Source organism: Ornithorhynchus anatinus, chromosome 4 (assembly GCF_004115215.2).
Source record: "Ornithorhynchus anatinus isolate Pmale09 chromosome 4, mOrnAna1.pri.v4, whole genome shotgun sequence".
NCBI lineage: Eukaryota > Metazoa > Chordata > Mammalia > Monotremata > Ornithorhynchidae > Ornithorhynchus > Ornithorhynchus anatinus.
The window spans coordinates 41,965,028-41,992,893 of NC_041731.1; the positions used below are offsets into that span (position 1 = coordinate 41,965,028).

At 44.2% G+C, this 27,866-nt stretch overlaps 1 protein-coding gene across 5 annotated transcripts in view; it reads right to left on the reverse strand.

The window, feature by feature from the left end:
• The window catches only part of KCNT1 (potassium sodium-activated channel subfamily T member 1), a 278,660-nt gene that overhangs the window by 115,307 nt on the left and 135,487 nt on the right, over positions 1–27,866 (reverse strand). The gene's annotated exons all lie outside the window — the stretch shown is intronic.

Here is a 27,866-nt window from a genome sequence, read left to right on the forward strand (position 1 = left end):
GGAGGTGATGTGCCTTCAATCAGGCTTTGAAGGTGGGGAGAGTCAATGACTATCGGATATGAGGAGGGAGGGCATTCCGGGCCAGAGGCAGGATGTGGGCAAGAGGTCAGCAGCGAGATAAATGAGATCGAGGTACAGTGAGAAGTTTAGCATTAGAGGAGCAAAGTGTGCGTACTGGGTTGTAGTAGGTGATAAGCTCTCTGCCCACAGTGAGCTTACAGTTTAGAGGAGGAGACAGATATTAATATAAATAATTTATAATACATAATTTTTATATATGTATGTAAATACCCTAAGACCCTCTTCACACAAACACAAGTGAGCACCGGGACAGGGATAGTTGATCAACCACACAAATAATGGCCACGCAGGCATTTACAGTGATTAACTATGCCTTCTTTTTTAGAACTTCTCCATTATCTCAGATTAGGATGGCCACTGATGGCATTAAAGAATACTGAACTCCACTTTTATGACCCTAGGGCACAAATTACATCATGCTATATATGTTACATAATGGTACATATCAGTACATCATGGTGTCATAAGGACACACATGAAAAGATTCTTGGAGGACTTTGGCAAAATTCATTTGGTTATCAAGGATGTTTCAGGTGGCCCCTATCCCCCTCTGTTCCTCCAGAGACATTGTGCTCTCTGCCCAGGCCCTTGCTAACTTGGGTGCCACTTCCAAGCCAAGGTTGATTGTAGGTAGGGTGCTAAAAACAACAACAACAACAACAATAACACAAAAAGGCATACAGGGACATATCAAGCCAGCCAGGGGACAGACCAGTGGAAAATGAAACTGTCCAGAGTAAAACTGGATGAATGTTCACTCTACCTGAAAGAGGATCTGCAATATTTGGACAGACCAGATGACGCTCGATGTGGAATTAGAGCAGCTCTGCTGGGTGGCAGAGAACACATCCTCTATATCAAAAAATGATAGGTGAAATCGGAGACTCAAGGAAGAAAGAGATAATGAACTTTGGCTTTTCACTTTGTAGCAGTGTTACTGATACCTATGATCTAACATTCACTTTCAACTCTCCCTTGCCAGTGTTTTCCTGCAACCTGTCTCCCAGAGTGGTCTCCAAAAGAAGGGATTGGGCGAGGCTTTTCCCATGTGATCAGCTGATATTAGAGCCCTAAGGAACTTTTGTTTCTGCCCAATTAACCACAGTGGGTTAAACAGGGCCAATCTTAAATGGATACCCCATCTTAAATGGTCAAACTAAAATACAACCACGCAAAACCTCCACTTTGTCAGGGAGAATCAGAAAGCGGATAGAAGGAAATTGTGTTGCTGTGCCCTAGGGAGTCTCAGACAGGAGATTTGAGTTCAATGTTTGGTGGCAGTGTGGAAATACATAGGAATCCAAAGACATTAGACATAGCAGACTCACTTTCTAACCTGTACTTGGCTGATTGCTTAATGAACCTTGGCACATTCCATAATCTCAGTTCCATTATAAACATCTGGAATCCTCTGATCTTTAAAATGAAATGGTCAAGACATAAGAGCAGCCAGGCAAATACCCACTGGGCCACTCACCCAGGGGACCAGAGAATGACTCAATGCAGATAAGATGCTGAAAAATGGCCTCTTCTTTGTAACTGGTGAGTTTGAGGGAATGTGGGCACATACCCTGAGATCAATTCTGTGCTCAGGTAACTGCCTTCTCCAAACTCTGAGGTTTTCACTGGGCTACAGCTCAAGCCAAACCAAGAGACTAAATTTCAAGAGCAGTATTGAGAACTTCCAGTCAGAGCTACTGCCCTTTGATTCTTGCCCTCCAGTGAGGTTTCAAATCTAGATAGAAGGTTGGAGGTGAAACAGAAATCAGAATACAGAAGATGTCCCTCGCCACCATGCCAACCAAATAAGGTATGGAGGGGGTTGGTGGCGGGGGCGGAACAGAGATTGGACAGACAGAAACCGGTAGCCCAAACAGCCTGGAAGGACAGGTGATAAAAACCTGCTACCTCTGATGTTCTGGGCAGTGGATCGGGACTTGCAGCTGCCGGCTGCGTGTCACCTCTGCCCAGAACATGGGATGTCTGCCCTGTCTGTACCAAGTGAGGAGACATGGGACAAGCGAGTGTCCTGCTGAATGTTCGTGGGGCTGGAAACTAGGGTGCTTTGCCATGTGCATGTAATGCATAAGTGGATTCCTCTGGAGAGGGAAGCGTTCGTGGGTAGGAGATAGATGCTTCGCCCACGTGCAATTAACGCAGAAGTGAATTTCTCCGCAGTGGGAAGTGCTCATGGGTGGGAGCAAGGTGCTTCACCATGCACAAGTAACATATAAGTATTTCTCCCAAAAGGGAAGTTCCATGTGCCACATAGAATAAATCTTGTATAGCTCAGGCTTTCTGACCTAAGTATCTCCCTCTCACCTCACCGATTCTCAAATTCGTTCCTGCTCAGGTGACAGGTGAGGCTAATGAGATAATGGGGCTGATGACCCAGGATGCCTCACTTCTTAAACCCTCATTTCCTCCTGATAGGCCCATCACTATGAATAATAATAATAACAATAATAATTGCATTTGTTAAGCACTTACTATGTGTGAGGCATTGTTCTAAGCACTGAGGTGGATACAAGCAAATCAGGTTGGACACAGTCCCTGTCCCATGTGGGGCTCCTGGTCTCAATTTTACATCTGAGGTAACTGAGGCACAGACAAGTGAAGTGACTTGCCCAAGGTCACACAGCAGACAAGTGGTGGAGCTGGGATTAGAACCCATGACCTCCTCACTCCCAAGGCTAGCTCTATCCACTAAATCCATGCTGCTTCTAACTCCCATATTGCTAGCTGGGTCACAGGTTGGGCCAGGTCAGGCCTCACCCTCCTCTTCCAAGGCCATCTGGAATTTTTCTGGGAATTGGGGGACTTTTTGGTCAAACTGGCTTTTGACCAATAGGTTTCAAAACTCCACCACCCAACTGGGGACAGTGATGAGCTCTAGTTGGGGGCTTTTTTAGTGGGGAATTGTCTGGGGTTGTTGCAGCCAGGGTGACTCCTATTCTGAAATCCAGAAAGAACAATCTACACTTGGAAATGTATTTCTTGTTTTCTAAGCTACATCTGGGATAAAAAGAAAGGTTAACCTGGTTTAATTTGGGCATGAGCATAATTTGTGGGGGATCTACTCCTAAAACCAGTTTCCTAGAGTTCCTTAAGCAATCAGCCAGTCATAATTATTGAGCACTTACTGTGTGCACAGCACTGTACTAAACGCTTGGGAGAATACAATATAACAATATAATGGACACATTCCCTGCCCACAGTGATCTTATTCCTTCAATCACATTTATTAAGCGCTTACTGTGTGCAGAGCACTGTACTAAGTGGTTGAAAAGTACAATTCAGCAACAAATAGAGAAAATCCCTACCCAACAATGGGCTCACAGTCTCGGGGGAGAATGTCACAGACATATTCCCTGCCCACAGTGAGTTTACAGTCTAGAGAGGGAGTCATGTCTGGCCTAACTGTATGGCCTGTTAGATGAACTTCTAGGCGAGCAGGTGGTCTTGACACTTCAAGTGCCCTAAAAGTTACCTGGAGCACATCTCCTTCAGTGCTCCATGCTGCATGCAATCTTTCTTTTTAGTGGTTCTAATTCAATCCAGATTTTAATCTTGCCTGATTTGGGAACCTATTTCAGTCATGGCCACTAAGGCCTACCCAGCCTTAACCATTGGTTTCAGTTGGGAGTTCTATATTCCATTTTTGCCTTGATGTTAAGTTTAGGGTGGTCTGTAATTTTAGTGCTTTAGTAACTTTAACTACAACCCATCCTTAAAAAAAATCCTCACTTGACGCCTGACATCCTCCAACTCCAACTAGTAATCACCCCATTTCTCTCATCATTCCTCTGTGTGAGTTGTCTAAATCAACTAACACATTTTCTCTCCTCCAATTCTTCCTTGACCCACTCCAATCTGACTTCCACCCTTTTCACTTCAGGGAAACTGCCCTCTCTAAAGTCATCAATGACCTCCTTTTTGCCAAATCCAACAGCCTCTACTCCATCCTAATCCTCTTGGATCTCTCGACCGCCTTGGCACTGTGGACCATTCTCTTCTCATGGAAACATTATCTAATCTTAACTTCAGTGACACTGTCTTCTTCTGGATGCTCTTGCTCAGTCTTCTTTGTGGGCTCCTCCTCTGCCTCCTACCTCCTACCTGTGCAAGTCCCTCAGAGCTCAGTTCTGAGTCCCCTTTTATTCTCCATCTACACCCACTATCCTAGAAAACTCATCTGTTCCCACAGTTTCAATTACCCTCTCTATGCAGAAAATTATCAAAGCTAACTCCCCATCCCTGACCTCTCTCCTCTGCACTCTTACATTTCCTCCTATCTTCAGGACATCTCTAACTGGATGTTTCACCAAAACCTCAAACTTAATGTGTCCAAAACAATTCCTCATCTTTCCACTCATACCTTGTGCTCCCCATGCCATTCCCATCATTGTAGGCAGCGCCACTATCCTTCCTGTCTCATGAGCCTGTAAACTTGGCATTATCCTCAACTCACCTCCCTCATCCACTCACCTATTCAATCAATGAAATTTATTTAGCACTTACTCGTTTCAGAGCACTGTACTAAGCACTAAGCAAAGTTGATAGACAGGGAGACTTCCCCAACATCCTGAATTACCTTTCTGCATCTTCAATGTTAGCAGGAAATCTGTCTGTTATATTACTATATTGTACTATCCCAAGAGCTTCCTACAGTGCTTTGCACACAGTAAGTGCTCAATGAATATGATTGATTGATTCTTTTTCAAACAAGGTGCTTAGGAAAACTAGGGTTCTGCTGTAAAAAAGTGAATTACTCAGCCACTCTTCTTGGGCATTTATTATATTACCAAAAAGCTGAAGTCTTCACAACTGGCCATAGTTCCTGCTCTTCAGTGAATCAGCACTTCATTAGGAGACCAAAGAAAATCCTTTCTTTACTATGGCTTTGAAAATCTCACGCTGTTGAAGTCTACATGCATCCAAGGGTAAACCAGGAGAACAAACCCGATTCCTGCTATCAAAAACAAGTTAGAGTTGCCATTTTTATATGATGCTATTCTGCATATCTTTTTGCATTATTAGCCCTGCATCAATTCATTAAATCAATCGTATTTATTGAGTGCCTACTGCATGCAGAGCACTATACTGAGGGCTTGGCAGAGTACAATATAGCAATATAGCAGACACATTCCCTGCCCACAATGAGCTTACAGTCTAGACAGCGAGACATATATTAACACGGCACAGAAGGGAATGGAAGAAAAGGAATAGAGGGCTTAGTCGGGGAAGGTCTCTTAGAGGAGATGTGCCTTCAATAAGGCTTTGAAGCGGGGGAAAGTAATTCTCTGTCAGATATGACGAAGGAAGGTGTTTCAGGCCAGAGGTAGGATGTGGGTGAGAGGTCAGTGGCAAGACAGATGAGATCAAGGTACAACGAGTAGGATAGCATTATGGAGTGAAGGGTACAGGCTGGGGTGTAGTAGGAGAATAGCAAGGTGAGGTAGGAGGCAGAAAGGTGATTGAGTGCTTTAAAGCCAATGGTAAGGAGTATATTTTTGATGCAGAAATGGATAGGCAACCACAGGTGGTTTCCTGAGTAGATGGGAAACATGGCCTGAACTTTTTTGTAGAAAAATGATCCAGACAGCAGAGTGAAGTAGGAACTACAGTGGGAAGAGACAAGAGGCAGGGAGGTCATCAAAGAGGCTAATCAAGGTGGGATAGGATAAGGGCTTGGATCAATGTGGTAACAGTTTGGATGGAGAGGAAAGGTCAGATTTTAGCAGTGTTGTGAAGGTTCAAATAGAATATAGTGATAGATTGAATATGAGGGTTAAATGAGAAAGAGGACTCAAGAATAATACCAAGATTACAGGCTTTTGAGACAGGAAGGATAGTGGTGCTGTCTACAGTGATGGAAAAGTTGGGGAAGGACAGGGTTTGGTGTGAAGATAAGAATTTCTATTTTTGACTTACTTCATTAAGCAATCTTAATTACCAGTTACATTCTTTGCTGAAGAGCATCATGTCACACATCTGACCCCAAGATGGACAACAATTAGCCCTTTACTAACTCATTTCCTAGTCCGGTAATTCCAAACCTTTCAGTTGCCCTAAGAGAATTGTTTCACTCGGTATGGTGTACGTTGAAGCACACACTTAGCATGTGGGTTCCTCTAACAAAAAAAAATAAGGTGCCAGACATACCAATCTCACTAAGATAGTCCTGAAAACCAAAGTCCAATCCCATCTAAAATTAAATTTGCTGTAAGTAAAATATTTGATTTTCTGTTGTAATAATCTCTTCCAAAAACATTCTAGACTTGTTCCAACACAGAGAAAAAACCCTTCTCAAGGTGACCTTTGCATTCCCTATTCCATCTCCTTGCTCTTCTGAGATCCCATCCAATTTAATCATAATGATGGTGGTATGTGTTAAGTTCTTATTCTGTACCAAGCACTGTAGTAAGAACTGGAGTAGATATAAGATCATCAGGTTGAACACAGTCCCTGTCCCACTTGAGGCTTAGAGTCTAAGTAGGAAGGACATAAGTACCTGTAATTCAAATTTTATGGATGAGGAAACCGAGGCACAGAGAAGCTAAAGTGACTTGCCTAAGGTCACTGCAGGCAAGTGACAGAGATGGGATTAGGATCAAGATCCTTTGATGTGCTCCTTCCACTAGGTCATACTGATTTAAGCTGGGATTTTTACAAGCAAAATCTTGACACTTCCTACTTAAACCGTGAGTCCCATGTGGGATAGGGACTGTGTCTTACTGGATTGATTTGTATCTATCCCAGCACTAGAAACAGTGCTTGACACATAGTAAGTGCTAAACGAACAAACAACCATAAACATATAAATAAAATTGAAAGTAAAATAAAAGGTCATCTGCTCTATGGGCAAGGATTTGCAATTCCCAAGGATGAGATCAATAATACACATGCCTATTCATTTCAAGAGCTTGGGTTCTACATTCAAAGTTGTTACCCCAGGTAGGGAGTGCTGATTCTCCACCAAGTTGGCTGTGGGATCCCACAGGGGCAATGTGAGAGGCCTGGTCTCCAGGGAAATTCTCAAATGATTTTTTGTTATGGTGCTCAGGTATGTATGGAGGCACAGAAGCTTCTGCAGGGAAAAATCAGCTTCAGAGACAAAAAGGCAATGAAACAGAATGGACTAGTGGATAGACCACAGGCCTGGGAGTCAAGAGGACCTGGGTGTTAATCCTGGCTTTGCCACAAGTCTGCTGTGGGATCTTGGGGAAGTCAATTAACTTCTCTGTGCCTCAGTTACCTCATCTGTAAAATGAAGATTAAGACTGTTAGCCCCTTGTGGGTCAGGAATTGTGTCCAACCTAAATAGCTTTTATCTAAAAACTTTTATCTTTTATTAAAACAGTTAAAAATACTAATTACCAAATTCCCTTCTGTTTGCTGCTCAAGAAGCAGTGCCTGTTCTCTTTCCATTCCAGGCTGCTTCAAATATGTTGGGAGAAGAAGGCTCCAACACATCAGGTAATTTTTATTCGGACTCAGGATTTTATTGTTTTCCTTATGATGACCCAATACCACAGTTCCAAAAGAGAAAATAATTTTAGTATTAACACTTTGGAACACACCCATATGCAGACACATATACCCCTTGAAGACCCACTTCTAGATACGCCCAGCAATGTCCTTCATCATCATCATCACCCTCAACAACAGCTTTAAGTGTCTACATACAGAACACTATACTAGGCACTTGGGAATATACAGAATATGTAAAAAAAAATGTGGAATCTACCATCAAGGAGCTCTTCACCTACTGAAGGAGACAAGGATTTTGGAATCAATCAATCAATTAATCAATGGTTCTTACTGAATGCTTACTATGTGCAAAACACAGTACCGAGTGCTTGTGAAAGTGAAATACAGAAGAGTTAGTATTCATGATCCCTGCCCACCAGGAGCTTACCGACTACAGGGAATGGAAGCCAGAAGACACTGAGATTGGATTCTCTGCTCCAGAGAGAGGCTGGAGAAAGAACCTTTAGAGGGAGGAAGGGAGGAGGAGAAGAAAGGAAGAAGAAACGAGAGCAGAATTGCAGTTTGGAGAGGTAGAGATGCTCCTAGCAATAGTTATGGAAGGACCAGAAGACCTGTCTCACTGCCCCAGAAACAGTCCCAGGGGGACAAATGATAGCTTTCCCCAGACATAGCCTGGCCTCTGTGGACCTATCAAACAGGATCACAGGGTTAAGTTCAAACCCTTACTTTTCCAAATATGATAAGGGAATGTAGGGCCATCTCACGGGCAAATAGTAATAACCTGCAGGGTGAATTCTTTTGATTTGATTTGAGGTTTAGTGAAACTAGCATGTCATACTGCATAAATCCAACATGACCTAGTTTTTCCATAGATAGCTTATTCAAAAGAAAGGGCACTATACCACAACTTCCATTGTGAAGTTCATAAGAAGCGAGTCATTAAAAGGCAGCAAAATACTGTCCATGAAATGGTGTTTGCAAATAAAGTTAGGAGTTATTTACTCTTGGAAAAATTCATGAGATTGCATTTTTTAATATCTGGCCATTCATTTTTACCCACATGACCATTAAAATGAGGTTTTGAAAACCTATTATATTCTGAAGGGCAAGTACGCTGAAGTATTAGATCAAAAAGTTTAATTGTGAGAAAACTCTAAATGAATAATTTATATAAGCAAAGCTTTCCAACTGCAAAGATGGACATTAAGGAGAGAAATTTGAGAGAGAAGTGGCATGGCCTAGTGGAAAACAGGTCGGAGAAGTCAGAGGACTTGGGTTCTAATCCTAGCTCTACCCTTTGCCTGCTGTGTGACCTTGGGCAAGTCATTTGCCCAAATCCTCTCTGCCTTTGTTTCTTCATCTGTAAAATGGAGACCAACTATCTATTTTCCCTCCTAGACTGTAGACCCTCTGTGGAACAGGGACTGGGTCTGAATTGATTATGTTGCATCTACCTCAGCATTTTGTACAGTCCCTGACCCATAAGTGCTTAACAAATACTATTATTACTCCTATTATTAAACAATTGCAGCCTTCTAATTGATATATGTCATTTAATGGGCTCCCACCAGTTTATCAAACCTAGCCCTTCCTTGTCCTTACCAAAATTTGGCTTGAAAACAGCCCAGTAAAATTTTCTCCTTCTCTGAGTTACTTTTGCTTCCACAGACTCCTTTCCCTGTGGCATTTCATTCCTGACTTACATTCCACAGAGTGATGCACTCTGACCCGCAGGGCAGATTGCCTCCAATGGAAAACAGGCTGGGGTTGCAAGCTCTTCCCAGTCCACCCATCCTGAACAAATGAGCTGCATGATGGGGACTAGAATAGACAGTGCTCTAGTGTGTGTTGCGGGGAGGGGGAGAGCGTAGGCCGAGAGCTGCCCCACCTTGAGGTTCCCCTACCACTGCCATGGCTCTGCTGGAAATCAATTGCAAGGACCACCATGAGCTAAAGAAGGTGGCCCTTGGATGCCCACCTTCCAGCTGGTCTCACCCTGAGTTTGGACAGACGTTCCAAGCCATCATCTCTCCAGGCCGCAGCTTTGAGGTCTGGTGCGGTCAGACTGGCCCCGTTCATGAAACTGGGCACAGGCACGCTCTTCAGCCAATTCTAAGAGACAACAAGCTGTCACTGATGGAAACTCAAACAGGTAGCCGGTAACAAGGTGCCCAAAAACGTTGGCAGTGAGCAAAGTAGATGGGTTTAGTTGGCAAAACCTACAGTTAGGGGGCATTTCACAATGAAAGGGTAATTCCTTCAATCAATCAAATCTATTGAGCACTTACTGTGTGCAGAGCACAGTACTAAGCGCTTGGAATGTGAAATTTGGCAACAGATAGGGACAATCCCTGACCAACAAAGGGTTCAGAGTCTAAAAGGGGGAGACAGAGGGCAAAACAAAACAAGTAGTCAGGGATCAATACCATCAAAATAGATTAATAGAATCACAGATATATACACATCATTAATAAAATAGAGTAATAAATAATATATACAAATATACACAAGTGCTGTGGGGAGGGGAAGGGGGTAAAGCAGAGGGAGGGAGTAGGGGCAATGGGGAGGGGAGGACGGCAGAGAGAAAGGGAGGGCTCAGCCTGGGAAGGTCTCCTGGAGGAGGTGAGCTCTCAGTAGGGTTTTGAAGAGGGGAAGAGAGTTAGTTTGGCGGATGTGAGGAGGGAGGGCATTCCAGGTCAGTGGTAGGAGGTGGGCCAGGGGTCAATGGCGGGACAGGCGAGAACGAGGCACAGTGAGGAGGTGAGCAGCAGAGGAGCAGAGTGTGCGGGATGGGCTGAAGAGGAAGAGAAGGGAGGTGAGGTAGGAGGCGGCAAGGTGATGGAGAGCTTTGAAGCCAATAGTGAGGAGTTTTTGCTTCATTTGAAGGTTCATAAGCAGCCACTGGAGGTTTTTGAGGAGGGAACTGACATGCCCAGAGCGTTTCTGTAGATTGCAAAAACAATCATTCCCAGTCAGTACAACTGCCACTCAATAATAATAAAAATAATAATTGTGGTATTTGTTAAGCACTTACTATGTGCCAAGCACTTTTTTAAGCACTGGGGTGGATACAAGGCAATCAGGTCATCCCATGTGAGGCTCACTGTCTTAGTCCCCATTTTACAGATGAGGTAACTCAGGCACAAAGAAGTGAAGTGACTGGCCCAAAGTCACACAGCAGACAAATGTCATAGCCGGAATTACAACTCACGCCCTCAGATACCAAGTCCGTGCTCTTACCTCTAGGCCATGCTGCTTTTCAAAGCAGTGCAGCCCATCCCTGGAAGATCTTTGGGTGAATAACTCTTCTTCCACAGCCTTCACGGCCTAAAATCTAAGTGGCAACCACAGGCTCAATACATTTCCTGAAAGCCATGAAGTCCATCCTCTTTGGAGCATGTAGAAAACCACTGAGGTTCCCGTGAAAAGACTGAAGGGCAAGAACAATTAAATATGGGTGTCCTATACAAGAACCCGGACATGAGTCTGTCCACAGGCTACTCATTCACACATTTTAAGGTACAAATAAATAGATGCGAAAACAGCAGCAGTTGCAGCAGGAATGACTGAGAAATGCTGGGTTCCTTAAATCATACTACCTTTAATTTGCCTAAAGCTTTTGTTTTACAAAATTTATTCATAACAGTTATCTCAATTGCCCTTACAGAGAGTCGTCTATTTTAAATCTTATCTTATAGGTGAGAAAATTGAGGCCCAGTGGGGTTGACTTGCTCAAGAACACACAGCACGTCAGAGGCAGAGCAGAGGCTAAAATCCCAGATGCAAGGTTGTTCCACTATATTATTCAATCAATCAGTAGTATTTATTGAGCACTTACTGTGAGGAGAGCACTGTAATAAGCACTTGGAAGAGTACAACAGAGTTGGTAGATAGGTTCCCTTCCCACAACAAGTTCATAATCCAGAGAGTTTACAGTCTAGAAACTGTAATTCCCTACAATTCCTTCTCCCTGTTGTCCTCAGATACTTCTGGGGACAACAAACCTGCAATACCTCCACTGGAAACTTTGGGAGATGCTGGAAGTAAAGAGCAGCTCAGGTTTCCAGTGATATCTCTCCTTTTTGAAAAAATGGTACTTGTTAAATGCTTGCTATGTGTCAAGCGCTGGAGTACATACAAGTTTATCAGGTAAAGCAGTCCCTGTCCTCAATAGGGTTCACAGTCTAAGTCTGCCTTTTAGAAGAATGCCAATGCCCAGTCAAATCCAGTTTGGAAGGAAGAGGGATGCGGGCACTCTATCTTCACCTTGCTCTGCAGAACATTCCCTTTTCTCTAGCACCTAAACTTACTGATGAGTTTCATCAAGTAGCCTAAAGATAATGGCCAAGAAAAAGTATATGATATTCTAGGCTTGGATGAGAGTAGAGAATGACATTCAGAAGAGCCACTAGAGCAACGTCAAGAGTATTCGGTGAACTGTGGGGACCTGGGAGTAGGAGTCTGGAATAACACTCATGCTCCAAACCGCTCAGCACCACACCATTATGATCTTGGAATAAAATAAAAGAGCAAGGCCACTTGTGGGTAACATGATACAACTAGCCACTAAAGTTCAGTCTTCACCCCCACTTCCCTCCCTTACTTTGGTCCCTGCTGAGAGCCGTTAACCCTCCCCACTGGTCCTCCTCCTTCTCCTCCTCCTCCTCCACATCATCATCACTCTGCCTACAGGTTCAACATTCCCAGGACACAGCCAAAGGGACAGCTGGGCAAGATGCAAGACAGGCAATGTGTCTGTTAATTCTGTTGTATTGTACTCTCCTAAGCACTAAATACAGTGCTCTTCACATAGTAAGTGCCCAATAAATATGATTGATTGACAGGAACAGCTGGGCTGGAATAGAACCTGGAAGAGGGAGAAGTACCCAGCATGTGCAGTGTATAGGGCAGCACCCCCAGGCTTCTGAAAGGTTCAGTGCTCCCTGATCTGATGGAAGATGTTCTGTTAAAAGAGAGTAACATGGGTGGAAACTTCGTAAGAAAAAGGGTTTCCCCAAGTACAACTCAGGTCAGGGTCTGGGGGAGATTTTGCATGTCATCATGTTAGAGAAATCCCTACTGGGGAATAAAAATAGTAATAATAAAAAAGTGATGATAATATCACTTTGGTGTTTGTAGAAGACTGGTATTTTCCAAAGTAATTTCATATAAATTATCTCATTTTATGCTCACAACATCCTGTGAGGAAGGGAAAGGCAGGCATCAGCATCCACATTTGACAGGTGAGGAAAATGAGGACCAGAGAGATTAAGTGACTTGCCCCAGGTCACATGACAGGACAGGGACAGAGCTGGGCCTAGAACCCAGGTCTCCAGATTCCCAGGCCCCAGTCCTTCCCACTCCACCTTGGAGAAATGCCTGGATTCTTAGGTCTTGGGTCCTTTGGAGATTAAAAGGGAAACAGATGGAGAGGCAGAGACGAGTTCTCCAGGATCAGTGAGTATCATAGTTCATTCTCAGTTTGAGAAAATGAAACTTAAGATTTAATAGAAAAAGAAATTGAAACTAAGCGCTGGGGGAGTACCCAGCTTAGTTTTGTCAAGAGAACACTGGTCGTCATTAGCATCATTGCAATAGCATTGATTAGACACTTACTAGAGGCCAACATTGTGCTAAGCACTAAGGAAGACATAAGGTAAGAAGATTAAACCCAGTGCTTGTTCCCCTCAAGGGACAAACAGTCTAGGACTCTCAGGATCAAACCTGCCAAGAGAATGTGTCCTGGCAAAGATGAGGCCTGTGGAATAGCATGGACAAGAGCCAACTGAAGCCTGAATAATTTCCAGAGCATAGACCAGCACTCCCCAACCCCAAACATACCTTCCCCATCTCTCTGCCAGGAGAGGGAAATTGAACCCTCGGCCCCTGCTCCTTTCAGCTGCTGACCATTTAAAGAGACAGCCAGGAGCTGTGACTCCCTAACATATCTGTCCAACAAGCCAGCCCAAGGTTGGACCTGGAAGGCAGGCAGCTGGGCATGGCAGAGTTAAAAAGTTCAAGTGTGAGGATAATGGACTATGTCCAAGGCCCTCGGGGAGTCCAGAACAACTGGTATGGAGCTGTTTACGGGAAGAGATGGACTGCCTTTTCTAGGAGCCTTAGAGTCTCATTAATCAGGTACAGGAAATGGGCCCTCTCATCCCTGACTTCATGTGAGTGGATTCCACTGAAGCCAAACTCTCTTTTAATTAATGTAGTGGGACCCGCCCACCTACAACTTCAGTCCATAATTCACTCTGCTGCCCGGATTATCTTTCTACAGAAATGTTCTGGGTATGTCACCCCCCCTCAAAAATCTCCAGTGGTTGACTACAACCTCCGTATCAAACAAAAACTCCTCCACTATTGGCTTCAAAGCTCTCCATCACCTTGCTCCTTCTTACCTCACCTCCCTTCTCTCCTTCTACACCCCAGCACACACACTCCGCTCCTCTGGGGCTAACCTTTTCATTGTGCCTCAATCTCGCCTGTCCCACCGTCAACCCCTGGCTCACTTCCTACCTCTGGCCTGGAACGCTCTCCCTCCTCAAATCTGCCAATCACTCTTCCCGCCTTCAAAGCCCTACTGAAGGCTCACTCCTCCAAGAGACCTTCCCAGACTAAGCCCCCTTTTTCCATAGCTCCCCTTCCCTTCTACATCAACTCGACTTATTCCCTTTGCCCTTCCCCACCACCCCCAGCCCCATGGCATTTATGCATATATATGTATATATCTATAATTCTATTTATATTGATCCCTGTTTACTTGTTTTGATGTGTATATATCTATAATTCTATTTATTTATATTGATGCAACTTTACTTGTTTTGATATCTGTCTCTCCCCTTCTAGACTGTAAGCTTGGTGTGGGCAGGGATTGTCTCTTTCTATTGCTGAATTGTACATTCCAAGCACTTACTACAGTGCTGTGCACACAGTAAGCACCCAATAAGTTCTACTGAATGAATGAAATGGTTAAATAGGGGAAAAAAGAGGGTGAATACTCCTCGAGGGCAGGGATCATGTCTAATTACTCTGCTGTATTCTCCCCAGATCTTAGTACCGGACCCTGCACACAATAAAAGCTCGATAAATACCACTGATTGATTGGCCAACTGGAGGCCACCCCTATGGGGCTGAAAAGGGGCGCAGAGATAGGTATCCAGAACTTGATTCTAATAATAATAATAAAAATAATTATGATAGTGGTATTTGTTAAGTGCCAAGCACTGTTCTAAGCACTGGGGATACAGTCTCTTTCCCACATGGGGCTTACAAATCAGGGAGCTGAGGCACAGAGAAGTAAAGTGACTTGCCCAAGGTCACACAGCAGACAAGTGGTGGAGCCAGGATTAGAACCCAGGTCCTTCTGACTCCCAGACCCACGCTCTATCCACTAGGCCAAGCTACTTCCACTGTCACTGTGTGCTGTGTGAACTTAATAATAATAATAATAATAATGTTGGTATTTGTTAAGCGCTTACTATGTGCAGAGCACTGTTCTAAGCGCTGGGGGAGATACAGGGTCATCAGGTTGTCCCACGTGAGGCTCACAGTTAATCCCCATTTTACAGATGAGGGAACTGAGGCACAGAGAAGTTAAATGACTTGCCCACAGTCACACAGCTGACAAGTGGCAGAGCTGGGATTCAAACTCATTACCTCTGACTCCCAAACTCGGGCTCTTTCCACTAAGCCATGCTGCCACGTAAATTCTCGGTACCTCAGTTACTTCATCTGTAAAATGGGACTCAGTGCACCTTCACAACATTGCCAAGATCCGCCCCTTCCTCTCCACTCAAACTGCTACCTTGCTGATACAATCTCTCATAATACCCCAACTAGACTCCTGCACCAGCCTCCTTTCTGATCTCCCATACTCCTGTCTCTCCCTGCTTCAGTCTATACTTCACTTCCTCCAAGCCTTGCCAGAGTGAGCCCTCCCTTTCCCGCTGCTCCTCCTCCCCTCTCCATTCCCCCTACTCCCTCCTTCTGCTCTACCCCCTTCCCCTCCCCACAGCACTTGCATATATTTGTACACATTTATTGCTCTATTTATTTTATTAATGATGTGCATTTATCTATGGTTCTATTTATCTATTTTGATGGTAGTGATGCCTGTCTACTTGTTCGTTTTATGGTCTGTCTCCCCCTCCTAGACTGTGAGCTCATTGTTGGGTAGGGGCTGTATCAGTTGCCGAATTGTACTTCCCAAGCGCTTAGTACAGTGCTCTGCACACAGTAAGCGCTCAATAAATACGATTGAATGAATGACATGGACTGTGTCCAACCTGATTAGCTTGTATCTGTCCCACTGCTTAATACAGTGGCTGACAGAGTAACTGTTTTTAACTGCTTTTGCATTTAAAAAAAATGAAGTCTGGTCTCATTTAACCACTCTCGTTTCACCCCCAGAGATGGGACTGAGGCTATGCAGGGCATGCCAAAGGAATTTCCTATTAATTTTAGTCCATCTGTCAGCCAATAGGGCTGAAGGCGTCAGGTAACCAGATTCTCAGATATCGAAGGAAGGCTCAAAATAGAAAGAGGGAGGGGGGAAACAGAAAGAAAGAGGGAAGACAGAGGGGAGAAAGAAAAAAGGGAGTGGAGGAAGAAGGAGGGAGAGAAAGGGGAAAGAGGGAGGGGAGGGAGAAATCAATAATTTTGAGTGCTTATTATGTGCAGAGCAGAGGGAGGGGAGAGAGATATATGTCAATCAGTCATTTTTACTGAGCAACTATTGTGTACAGAGCCCAGTACTAAGGGTTTGGAAAAGATATGGTCTCTGTCCAGAAGAAGCTTACAATCTACCTAGAATGAAATGGTATTTCCACATTCCAGGAATGTGGCTCAGGAAATGGGATGTGGCAAGCAAGGGACAAGAAATATAAGGCACAACCAACTCAGTTATCTAGTTCACTGCCCAGTTGGTGGATTTTCCAGGTCTCTTACTTTCCAGTCCTGTTATTGACTATTTCTTTGCTGAGGAGGTTGGCAAAGGGCACCTGGGCAAAGGAAAGATGAGAAATTTAAATCAACCACTACTTGTTAAAGAGTTCCAGTAAAGCTTGGGTGATGGGAGGTAGGGTGGGAATTGAAAATAGTGACAAAACTGATCATTTTAGATTATCCAAGGATTTCAATTCTCCCTTTCCCTTTTGATTGGTAATAGTCCATAATGGGATAGCAAAGAGCCCCACTGATCACCCTTTCTTCTGAGTTTTTTTCTCACTGCCCCTGTTACAATTATATCTGGCTACAATTTTATCAACCTAGGTCATGTTCTATGCCAACGGGAGCTGAAATGACTTCAGGTCTGGAAGAGTCAGGACTTACTCTCAGTCCTGTCTCTGGCTTGGTCTGCTGCAGGACTACATCCCAAGTTAAATTTTCTCTTATTTCCTTAGATCCTCAGTCACCCCCCGAGATCAACTACAAAATGAATTTCAGTTGTTGGTCCCAGGGCATTCTGATCCACCCTGATTCTCTAAAATGGGTGAATGGCATTTTTTACATTGACTCCAATTCGATCTGCTCATCCCACGTTTTGCCAACTCCCAATCCTGTGAGAAACACCAATAGCTTTGGAGGAGTCAATCAATCAGTGGTATTTACTGAGTGGGAAGAGCACTCTTCTAAGTGTCCCGTGATTAATATATTTTTCTGGTACCTTCTCCATTTCTGGGGAAATTCAATCCCCCATATGACCTGTGACTCTCCATTTGTACTACCTGGCAATCATTCAAGCTCATTCCATCTCTCCTCTAGCCTCTCCTTACCATGGCACCCATCACATGCATGTTCTCGCCTCTCAATCAATATATCGATTAATCAGCAATATGTTTTACTGAGCTCTTACTCTGTGGGGAGCACTAAACACCTGGTAGAGGGCCCTCGCCTCAAACCACCTACCCGTAACTCTGCCCATCCAAATCATCCTGATCCAGTGAGACAGTGCTCCTCCCAGTCCCAAGACAAACACATTCCCACCCTCCTCTCCCACTACAATTCTGATTTCCTGAACCCTGGGGAACAATTGTGTCTTTGTAAACTTTACCATCTCTATGTTCCCGAATCCCAAATCTCCATCTCCATCCCCAACCTCTCCCAATCTCTGCAATCTTGCATTGCCCGCTGTCTCTAGAACATCTCTACCTGGATGTTCCGCCATCACCTCAAACTCATCGCATCCAAAGTGAAACTTCCCATGTTCCCTCCCAAAATCTAACCTCTCCCTGACTTTTCCACAATCGCTGATGAAGCCATCACTCTTCCTTCCTCCAAAGTCTTCACCCTTGGCACTATTCTCTCCTTAAACCTGCATGCTCAGTCAGTCACTAATCTTGTCAATTCCATCCCCACTACATCTCCAGAATCTGATTATTTCTCTCCATCCAAACTGCTGCCACACTGGTTCAAACAATTGTCATATCATGTCTCTACTACTGCATCAGCCTCCTCCCTAACCTCCCTTCCTTCACTATCCTTGCAATCCGGTCCATACTTCACTCTGTTGCCCAAATCATTTTTCTAAAAAATTGCTCTGCACTCATCTCCCCATTCCTCAAGTGTCCTCCAACAGTTGTATAATTATCACTACATCAAGTAGAAACTCCATCAGATTCTGCTTGAGAAGCAGCATGGCTTAGTGGAAAGAGCCCGGGCTTGAGAATCAGAGGTTGTGGGGTCTATTTCTGGCGCTGCCACTTAGCAGCTGTGTGACTTCGGGCAAGTCACTTAACTTCTCTGTGCCTCAGTTACCTCATCTGTAAAATGGGGATTAAGACTGTGAGTCCCACAGGAGACAAACCTGATTACCTTCTATCTATCCCGGCGCTTAGAACAGTGCTAGGCAAATAGTAAGCGCTTAACAAATACCATCACTATTATTATTTTTCAAGCATCAATCAGCTCTCTCCCTCTTACTTATCCTCACTCCTCTCCCACTACTACCCAGCCCACACACTTCACTCCCCTAATCACTCCTCTGGAAGCAATGTGGCCTAGTTGAAGGAGCACGGGTCTGGGAGTCAGAAGGACCTGGATTTTAATCCCAGCTCCACCACTTGTTTGCTGTATGACCTTGGGCAAGTCACTTAACTCCTATTCTCTATGCTTTACTTCATCTGTAAAACAGGGATTAAGATATGAGCCCAATGTGGGACATGGACTGTATCCAATTTAATTAGTGTGTAGCTACCCCAGCACCTAGTACAGTGCCTGCCACATAAAAAGCACTTAAATGCCAGTAAAAAACTCACTTTCACCTCACTCATCATCAACCCCTTGCTCACACCCTCCCTCTCGCTTTGAGCACCCTCCCCTTCCATATCCCACAGACTAGAACTCTCCCTATCTTCAACGTCCTACTGAGATCATATTTTTTAAAATGTATTTGTTAAGCACATACTATGTGTTAGACATTGTTCTAAATGCTAGGGTAGATAAAAGTTGATCAGGTTGGACACAGTCCATGTCCCACATGGGGCTCGCAGTCTTAATCCCCATTTTATAGATAAGACACAGAGAGTGAAATGACTTGCCTAAGGTCACAGAGCAGCCAAATGGCAGAGCCAGGATTAGAACCCAGGTACTTCTAGCACCTAGGCCTGTGCCCTATCCACTAGGTCACTCTGTTTCTTTATCATATCTCCTCCAGGAAGGCTTCCCTGACTAAACTCTCATTTCCCCACCTTTACTTTCCCTCTCTTCTGCCTTCATACCAACTTTTTCCACTACAAATTTATTCTCTCAGGCCAAATAGAGAAGCAGCATGGCTTAGTGGAAAGAGCACGGGCTTGGGCGTCAGAAGACATGGGTTCTAATCCCGGCTCTGCCACTTGTCTGCTGTGTGACCTTGGGCAAGTCACTTAACTTCTCTGTGCCTCAGTTACCTTATCTTTAAAATGGGGATTAAAAGTGTGAGCTCCATGTGGGGCAACCTGATCACCCTGTATCTCCCCCCAAGTTTAGAACAGTGCTTGGCACATGGTAAGCGCTTAACAAATCCCATAATTATTATTAACAATACTGCCCTTCCACCTGTACAACAACCCTCCATCAACCCCAACCCGCCTCCACACACAGCTCGCAACTACTCGTTCCAACCTTCAATTGCCCTGGGAGCTGCCACTGTCCTCACTTCTTCTGTTGCTCTCTTATGCCACCTCACTATACGATTTTGATGCCTAAGTGCCACTGACATGAAAGTCCCTAAGGGACTCACTGCCTCCTAAAACGGTCTCCTCAACTGATGGCATTTATTGAGCACTTACTGTGTGCACAGCACTGTACTAGGTACTTGTCTCCAGGTCCATTCTCCTTCTCAGTTCTGCCTATTCTTAAAATTTTACTTTTCTACCTGTGCTTTAGAACCAGTCCTCTCTCACCTCTTATAAATACTTGGTGCTACCCATTCTTCTCCCTTCTCTTACAGCTGTCTTCAACTTCTGATTCATCTCTGGCACTCTTCCCTTTTCTCTCAGCTAAGACCCATCTCTCACCCTGAAATGAATGCTCCAGCTTCCAGCCTTCCTCCCTGCTCCCATTCCTGTCCAAATTCTTTGAATGGCCTGTATCCCTCCTGCCTCCATTTCAATCCATAACATTTAGTGAATGCTCACTTTGTGCAGAGCCCTGTACTAAGTGCTTGGGAAAGTACAATATAATAGAGGTGGTAGACATGCTCCCTTCCCACAAGGAGCTTAAAGTCTAGAGGACTAAATCTTTATCAACTCTATCTTTCCTCTCTATCAATGGTATTCTTGTCTCCCTGCATTATGGATTTTGCCCTTTTCTTTCTTCCCAAGACCTCCAGCCTCTATCTAATGGATTCTGCTCTATCCAGATCCCCTGGCTGTCTTGTGTGGCTTTAACCACCCAATCCTCCTAGTAATTTTTCAGCCTTGGTTTAACGACGAAGTTCTCTCCCACGTCTCTTACTCTATCTCCGACTGTTCCTTCTCAGTTTCATTCTCTGACTCTTCAAATGATAACCACTCAATAAATACCACTGATTGATTAGCTCCTCTTTCACTTTTCCTCCCCTTACTGTGGGGGTCCCTCAAAGCTCAAGCCGCATCCTCCATTGTTTCAGGTTCTATCTCCATGTAATTGATTCCCCAAACTACAATGCCACCTGAGCAATCAGCCAGCACTTTAAACTCATTACGTTCAAAACTTGAATTCATCTTCCCTTCCAAATCATCCTTTCTTCTTAACTTTCCCAGTTATGGCCAACACCACCACCACCCTCCGTGTAGGGAAGCAGCATGGCTCACTGGAAAGAGCCTGGGCTTCAAAGTCAGAGGTCATGGGTTCGACTCCCGGCTCTGCCACTTGTCAGCTGTGTGACTGTGGGCAAGTCACTTCACTTCTCTGTGCCTCAGTTACCTCATCTGTAAAATGGGGATTAACTGTGAGCCTCACGTGGGACAACCTGATTACCCTGTATCTACCCCAGCGCTAGAACAGTGCTCTGCACATAGTAAGCGCTTAACAAATACCAACATTATTATTATTATCAGAAGTTCTCAACTTGGTGCTGCTGACTTCTTTCTATCATTTCTCTCCTGTGGGCAAGGATTGGGTCTTCTTCTAGCACACAGTTCCAAGCAGTTTGTACAGTGAGTGCTTTAGCACATAGTAGATGCTCAATAACTACTCTTGGCTGACTTTACCTTTGAAGTCTCTTCTGATACACTTCAGATCATCCTATTTGCTTCTCTTCTACTAACATAACTGTACCTTACTCCTGACTCTCCATTCTCCATCCCACAGCCCTTGCCTTTCCATGCTGCACAGAATTCACATCCCCTTCAACTCTGCTAAATCTTAAAGCCCCACTAAAAGACTATCTCCTTCCTGATTAATATGCCGCTTTATCAGCCATTTTGCCATTCATGGGAATGGTCAATTCCCTTGAACTTAATTTGGCATTAGGAGAAGCAGTGTGGTTTGTGGAAAGAGCACAGGCCTGGGAATCAGGGCACCTGGATTCTAATCCCAGCTCTACTAAGGGCCTGCTGTGTGACTTTGGGCAAGTCACTTTTCTGTGCCTCAGTATCCTCATCGTAAAATGGCGATTCAATATCTGTTCTCCCTCCTCCATGTGGGACAGGATCCTAACCCAATTATCTTGATGCTATCCCCGTGCTCACTACAATGTTTGGGTCACAATAAGCTCTTAATAAATACCACTACCAAGGGAAATTCTACCTCAGCATTTAGTACAGTGCTTGGCACACAGTAAGCACTTAATACCATTATTATTATCTAATTAGGTATCTATTAACTTATTTACTTGCCTACTTTTGTTTTTATATCATGGGCTCTTACTCTTTTATCTATTACCAGTTTGGCAATTTGTGAGGTCCTCCAAGCCAAGAATTGGGTCTTTTAGTCTTACTGGATATTACCAAGGCATTTTTGCACGGCAGCAGGTGCACAATAAATGCTGTGATATGGGTCATGATGAAAATGATGGCTTTTAATCAGTGTAAAAACCAAGAAGCATCTCTCTAATGGATACAACGTTCACTGAGTGGCCTGGGGATGCAAGTTTCACTCTTTGCCAGACCCCAACATGATGCAGGTGGATGGAGGTGGGCAGGCAATCTGACTTCGGGCTTTTCTTTGGAGTGGGTCACAATTACAGTCAATTGGACTGGAAGGCTCTGTGCTGTTCTGCTGAGAAAATTAGGGCTCAGCCACCCTCACAATTGCTCATTTCTTACCTGGGGTGGAGAAAGAGCATAGCTGCATATCATTCTCCCACGCAGACCGGAACTATAATCTTGTTTTGCTCTTTCCCCCCTTAACTCACCCACGGAGTTCTACACTAGGGTTCTATCCTTTGTCAGTTTGTTTCTTGCTTTTTGTGCATATCCCCTTCTTCCTGATTTGACCAGACAATTTTTGAGTACTTGTCCTGATTGACACAGCCATCCCAAAACAGTGGGGGGAAACCAGGAGAGTTGAATTCTGATTATTTGAGTATTTTTCTTAGAAAAATCATGAGCCCGGAGTAAGGAGGTAAATGTAAATCCTGGTCAAAATTTTGGAGAGAGGCAGAGTGAGATTGGAAGTTAGGAGGGCTGGGTTCTACTTCTGGCACTTGCTGTGTGTCAAAAAATCATTTTACCTCCCTAGGCATCAGCTGGATTTGCTCCCCTTATTCTCCCCTCCCTTCACCCCTCAGCACTTAAGTATGTATCTGTAATTTTTAATTTATATTAATGTCTGGATCCCTCTCTAGACTTTAAGCTAGTTGTGGGGAGGGAACATGTCTACCAAGTCTGTTATATTGTACTCTCCCAAGCACTTACTACAGTGCTCTGCACACTATAAATAATACTACTGATTGATAAAAAATATGGTAGATTGATTTTCTGTCAGTAAAATGGGAGTAAATAATCTCTGTTTTAATCTAGTTCATACAGTGTTGTGAGGAACATTGAGACAATTGATGTGAAAGTGCTTCGGACCATTTCATAAAGTTTGGGTATTAATGAACCCTATGCTTCCAAACAAGGCTTCAGCAAATGCAGCACTGCATTCTCTGGAGATTCAGAATATCTTTCTCTCCTCTAATCCCTTATGGCATTGGAGAATCATCATCTGGACAACAGACGTTTGTTCCGCTCTTGTCTCGATGTGGCTCTTTAAGCTGTACTGAGATGGTGCAGGGAGGAGAGCAGAGCAGCAGAACTGGAAACCAGCCTCACCAGTTGGCCATCCTATGCTCAGCCCATGTAATAATAATTACCAATCAATCATATTTAATGAGCACTTACTGTGTGCAGATCACTGTTACTAAGCACTTGGGAGAGTACAATATAACAGAATTGGTAGGCACATTCTGTGCCCCCAACAAATTATAGTATTAGACACTTATGCTCTGATAGAATAATCAGATCAGGCATAGACTCTGTCCCACACAATCTAAGGTGTGGTGAGAAGAATCTTACCCCCATTTTTACAGATGATGAAATTGAGGCACAGAGAGGTTAAGTGATTCACCTAAGCTCACACAGGAGACCAATGTCAGAGTTGGGGCTAGGATGTATCAGCACATAAACTGACATCATGTGCCCCTCCCCCAACCTAACTCCACAAACGTTCGAAAACCACTTAGCACAGCCGAGCTACAAGAATGGCATTTTCCAGACCCCAGATTTGTCTTTTAACCAACCCACCCATCCACCAGGACAGAGACTGGAGGTGAATTCAACAAAGCCAACGTTTTGCCTTCCTTCCCTTGCCCAGGCCATTCCCACTACTCAGCGTTCCAAAGACAGATTGAGCCTGGTTTGAGCCCTGAGTCTCTGGCCCCACCCCATTTTTATACAAGAGAGGGGAGCTGAGGACTTGCTTGCTGCTCAGCCTCACTCCACCATGCGCACCCTCTCTCCTCAGGACCCCCAGGGGAGGATTCCCTCCCGCCACTGCTACTCTAACAAGCTGAGCTTCTTTTTTTTTTTTTAAAAAAAGATATTTGTTAAGCACATACTATGTGCCAGGTACTGTACTAAGCGCTAGGGTAGGTACGAGCTAATCAGAGAGGACACAATCCATGTCCCATAAGGGACTCACAGTCTTAATCCCCATTTTACAGACGAGGTAACAGACACAGAGAAGTGAAGTAACTTGCCCCAGGTCACACAGCAGACAAGTTGAGGAGTTGGGACTGGAACCCAGGTCCTTCTGACTCCCAAGTTTGTGCTCTAACCACTGCTCCTCCTTCCATGAGGGGCTTCTTCTGCACTGAGGCCCTGGTAGGTGGCTGCAGCCATCCAGCCCCTGCATTTACGTAAAAGACCAATTTACAGCAATTGAAGTAATTGCTTCTGAACTGAGGTCCATAAGGGCAGTGCAATTGGATTTTCGTAGCATGTTATTTACTGCCCATTATTAAATAATGATCAGATGCAATTTTCTCTCCGACCACTGTCGGGGGAAGAGGTAATGCCTTGTTTTAACCAATGCAGGAAGACAGACTAAATGAGTAAGGCCATTACTTCGGGAAATCGAAAGCTAAGAGCTGGTTTGACGGGGTGGGGGCAGCCAGGAGGAACAGAGTCCCAAAGCCATTCTAATCTGGGCATCTTGAAGAACCCCTGCATTTTAGCAAAAAATGCGGTATGATCCCCTAAGATTTAGGAGCTAAAAAAACCAAACTTCCAAACTCCTTGAGCTTCACAACACATACCCTCTCCTCTTCCCCCTGTACCCCCAAGTCCCCAAACTCTACACGTTCTTACCTGGCAAAGTAATTATCCCCATATAATGGGTTGGGAAATTGAGGCTGAAAGAAGTCCATCCTGCTTAAGGATCTATTTAGCAGCCAGGAAGTGAACTTGAGAGCAGACCACCTATAGTAAGAGGCTCAAAATGCCAAATGCCAACAACTAGCCCTGAAGGAGAAGACACCCGCTTTAGAACTGCTCAATTTTGAGAACTCTCAGACTTACATGTGTAGGTCAGAAAGTCTGGCATCTCCTTCAATCTCTTTCTCTCTCTCTCTTGCAGCCTGCTGCCAGAACACTCCAAGAGCTCTTCCAGGGGAGCAGATCCTCTTACTTAACTCTGCAGCCTATCACAGGCATTTGGGCAAGTGTAGAAGATACCCAAAAAACTGTCAACCCATCAAAAGGGGAAGGTCTAATGTAACTGCGGGTCAGTTCACTTCTGCTATTTTGAGACAGCGGAGGCTACAGTATAAACCTCTCCCGAGGAAGCCAAAACCATTTGGTTTGGGAGTGATTTCTGCCCTTCCAATGGAATGGACTCTTCTCAGGGTCTGATCCACTCTGATCTCTTACCTTGCTCATGATTCTCTGACAAGCATTTACAGTGGGCTTATGTGACAGAGAGGCAGGTGCCATTCAAGGTCCTAGGAACCCTTAATAATAATAATGATGATGATAACAACAACCACAGTGGTATAATAATGATGATGATAACAACAACCACAATGGTATTCGTTAAACACTATGTGCGAATCACTGCCAAGTGATAATCAGCTATAATCCCTGTCCACACAGGGCTCATAGTCTAAGAGAATTCACCAAGTCGCCTCATAAAAATATCACCTCAATTTTGCAAGACACTTTTTCAGTGTTCCAAAGTGCTTTCACATCCATTATTTATCATGAGAGAGGGAACTGAGGTACAGAGAAGCTAAATGACTTGCCTAAGCTCAGACAACAGACCAGTGGTGCGGCTTGGCCTAGAATCCAGATCTTAATTCTAGGCCCAGGCTCTTTCCTCTAGGCCACACTGCCTCCCAAGGAAGAATGAACACTTCCAGGGGCTGGGCAAGCATAATGGGTGGATGGTCACCTTTTTTTTTAATTTTAAAAAAAGGTATTTGTTAAGCACTTAGTATATGCTAGACACTATACTAAGCACCTTCTAATGGGTCTGCTATAAACTCTGAACCCCAGGTTCAAGTAGTTCATAAGAATAAAGTTCTCCTTTATTCCTTCTATCCCTCCATTCCCTATGCTCATCACTTGGTAATAACAATAATAACAGTAACTGTAGCATTTACTTACTATTTGCCAGGCACTGTACTAAGTGCTGGGGCAGATACAATGTAATTGGATGGACAGTCCCTGTCCCACAAAGGGGTCATAGTCTTAATCCCCATTTTGCAGATGAGGTAACTGAGGCACAGAGAAGTTAAGTGACTTGCCAAATATTGCACAGCAGACAAGTAGTGGAGCTGGGATTAGAACACAGATGCTTCTGACTCCCAAACTGTGCTCTAACCTAGGCTCCAGAGCTGGCAGCCAGGTAGTTCCAACTGGAAAAAACTTGAAATCTTTAACTCCAATGCTTTCTCCTACCTGTAAATTTTTTAGTGCCTGTTTCCCCAGCTAGATTGTAAACCAAGAATTGTGCTGCACTCTCCAAAGCGTTCAGTATCGTGCGCTGCCCAGAGTAAATACTAAATAAATATCTTTGAGAAATTTAATGATTGAGTTTCAGCACCAATCGGGGAGTCAGAGAACCTGTGTTATAATCCCAGCTAAACCATTTCTCTGTTGCATAACCTTGGATGAGTCACTTTACTTCCCTGCACCTCAGTCTCCTCATTTCTAAAACAGAGATTCAATACCTGTTCTTCCTTCTACTTAGATTGTGAGCTCCATGTGGGACAGGGATTGTGTCTAATCTGATTGCTCGCATCTAGCCCAGTGCTTAGTATAGGGCTTGGTATGTAGTAAGTGCTTAACAAATATTATTTTTTATTCCCACCAACATCTGACTCTCCATTTCAGTCCCATGTAGCATAGTGTGTTGGTGGATACAAATCTTTTAGGAGACCGGACACTCTTACTTTGGGTATAGTCCATAAGTGGAGGCGATTTTCCCAGCCCCATTCTCTCTGTTGGTGCAACTACAGAATGGAGTACATCCCTGAGCTTCAGCAGAGTGGGCAGCAAATCTTGGCATCCTGAGAATTTCAACAGAGGGTTAGAGAAAGAAATGGGGGGGAGGGGTTCTAGCAATCTGCCGGAAGTCTACGTGGGCGTTAAAGAATCTCACAGGAGATATCATGAAAATCAACCATATCTTGAATAAAAGGGGCTTTCCTTTCTGCTCCTGCTGGACTTCAATGTCCCCTACTGGGAAAGGTACTGAATTTGCCCAGCTGACATTCTGAGCCATTTCAGTATGCTGCAGTGAGGTTCTGATTTATGCTAGCCTTTGTAATAGCCAGATCCACTCCGTATTAAATTATTCCACCTGAACTACACTCAAAAGGAGATTCCTCCTGCACTGTTCATGCTCTGACTCATAAACCTACATGTTATTTTTGCCTCCAGTAACACTATATAGATTTCTTGGGCACCTGTCCCTTTCATGGGGGAATTTTACTGGTGGGGAATTTCATTGTGTTTTGCTTTCTTGGCTGCCCAAGTTACAATCCCGTACCACACGGCCTTGGTTTGAGTCCAGGTACTGTGGGCGAAGAGAAAATAGCTATAAATTGTGGTTGGAGACCTTTCAATGCCAGTGGGCTGTTTTTCCGGCTAGTGATTTTCTTTCAGTGCATAAAAAGAAAAAAAATCTCCGCTTTGGTTCCCTTTGCTCTTTTGGCTTTGAGGATGCAGATACTCTGGGAGGGAAAATTGATATTCCGGTGCCCGCAGAAAATGTTTTAGTTACTGACAAGGGAAGAAAGTGAGTTCAAATGCCTAGAACTCTCCACCCTTTTAGATGATTTCGGTCCTGTGCATCTCAATATCAGACACCTGGTGATGCCAGAGAACTGTCACAAC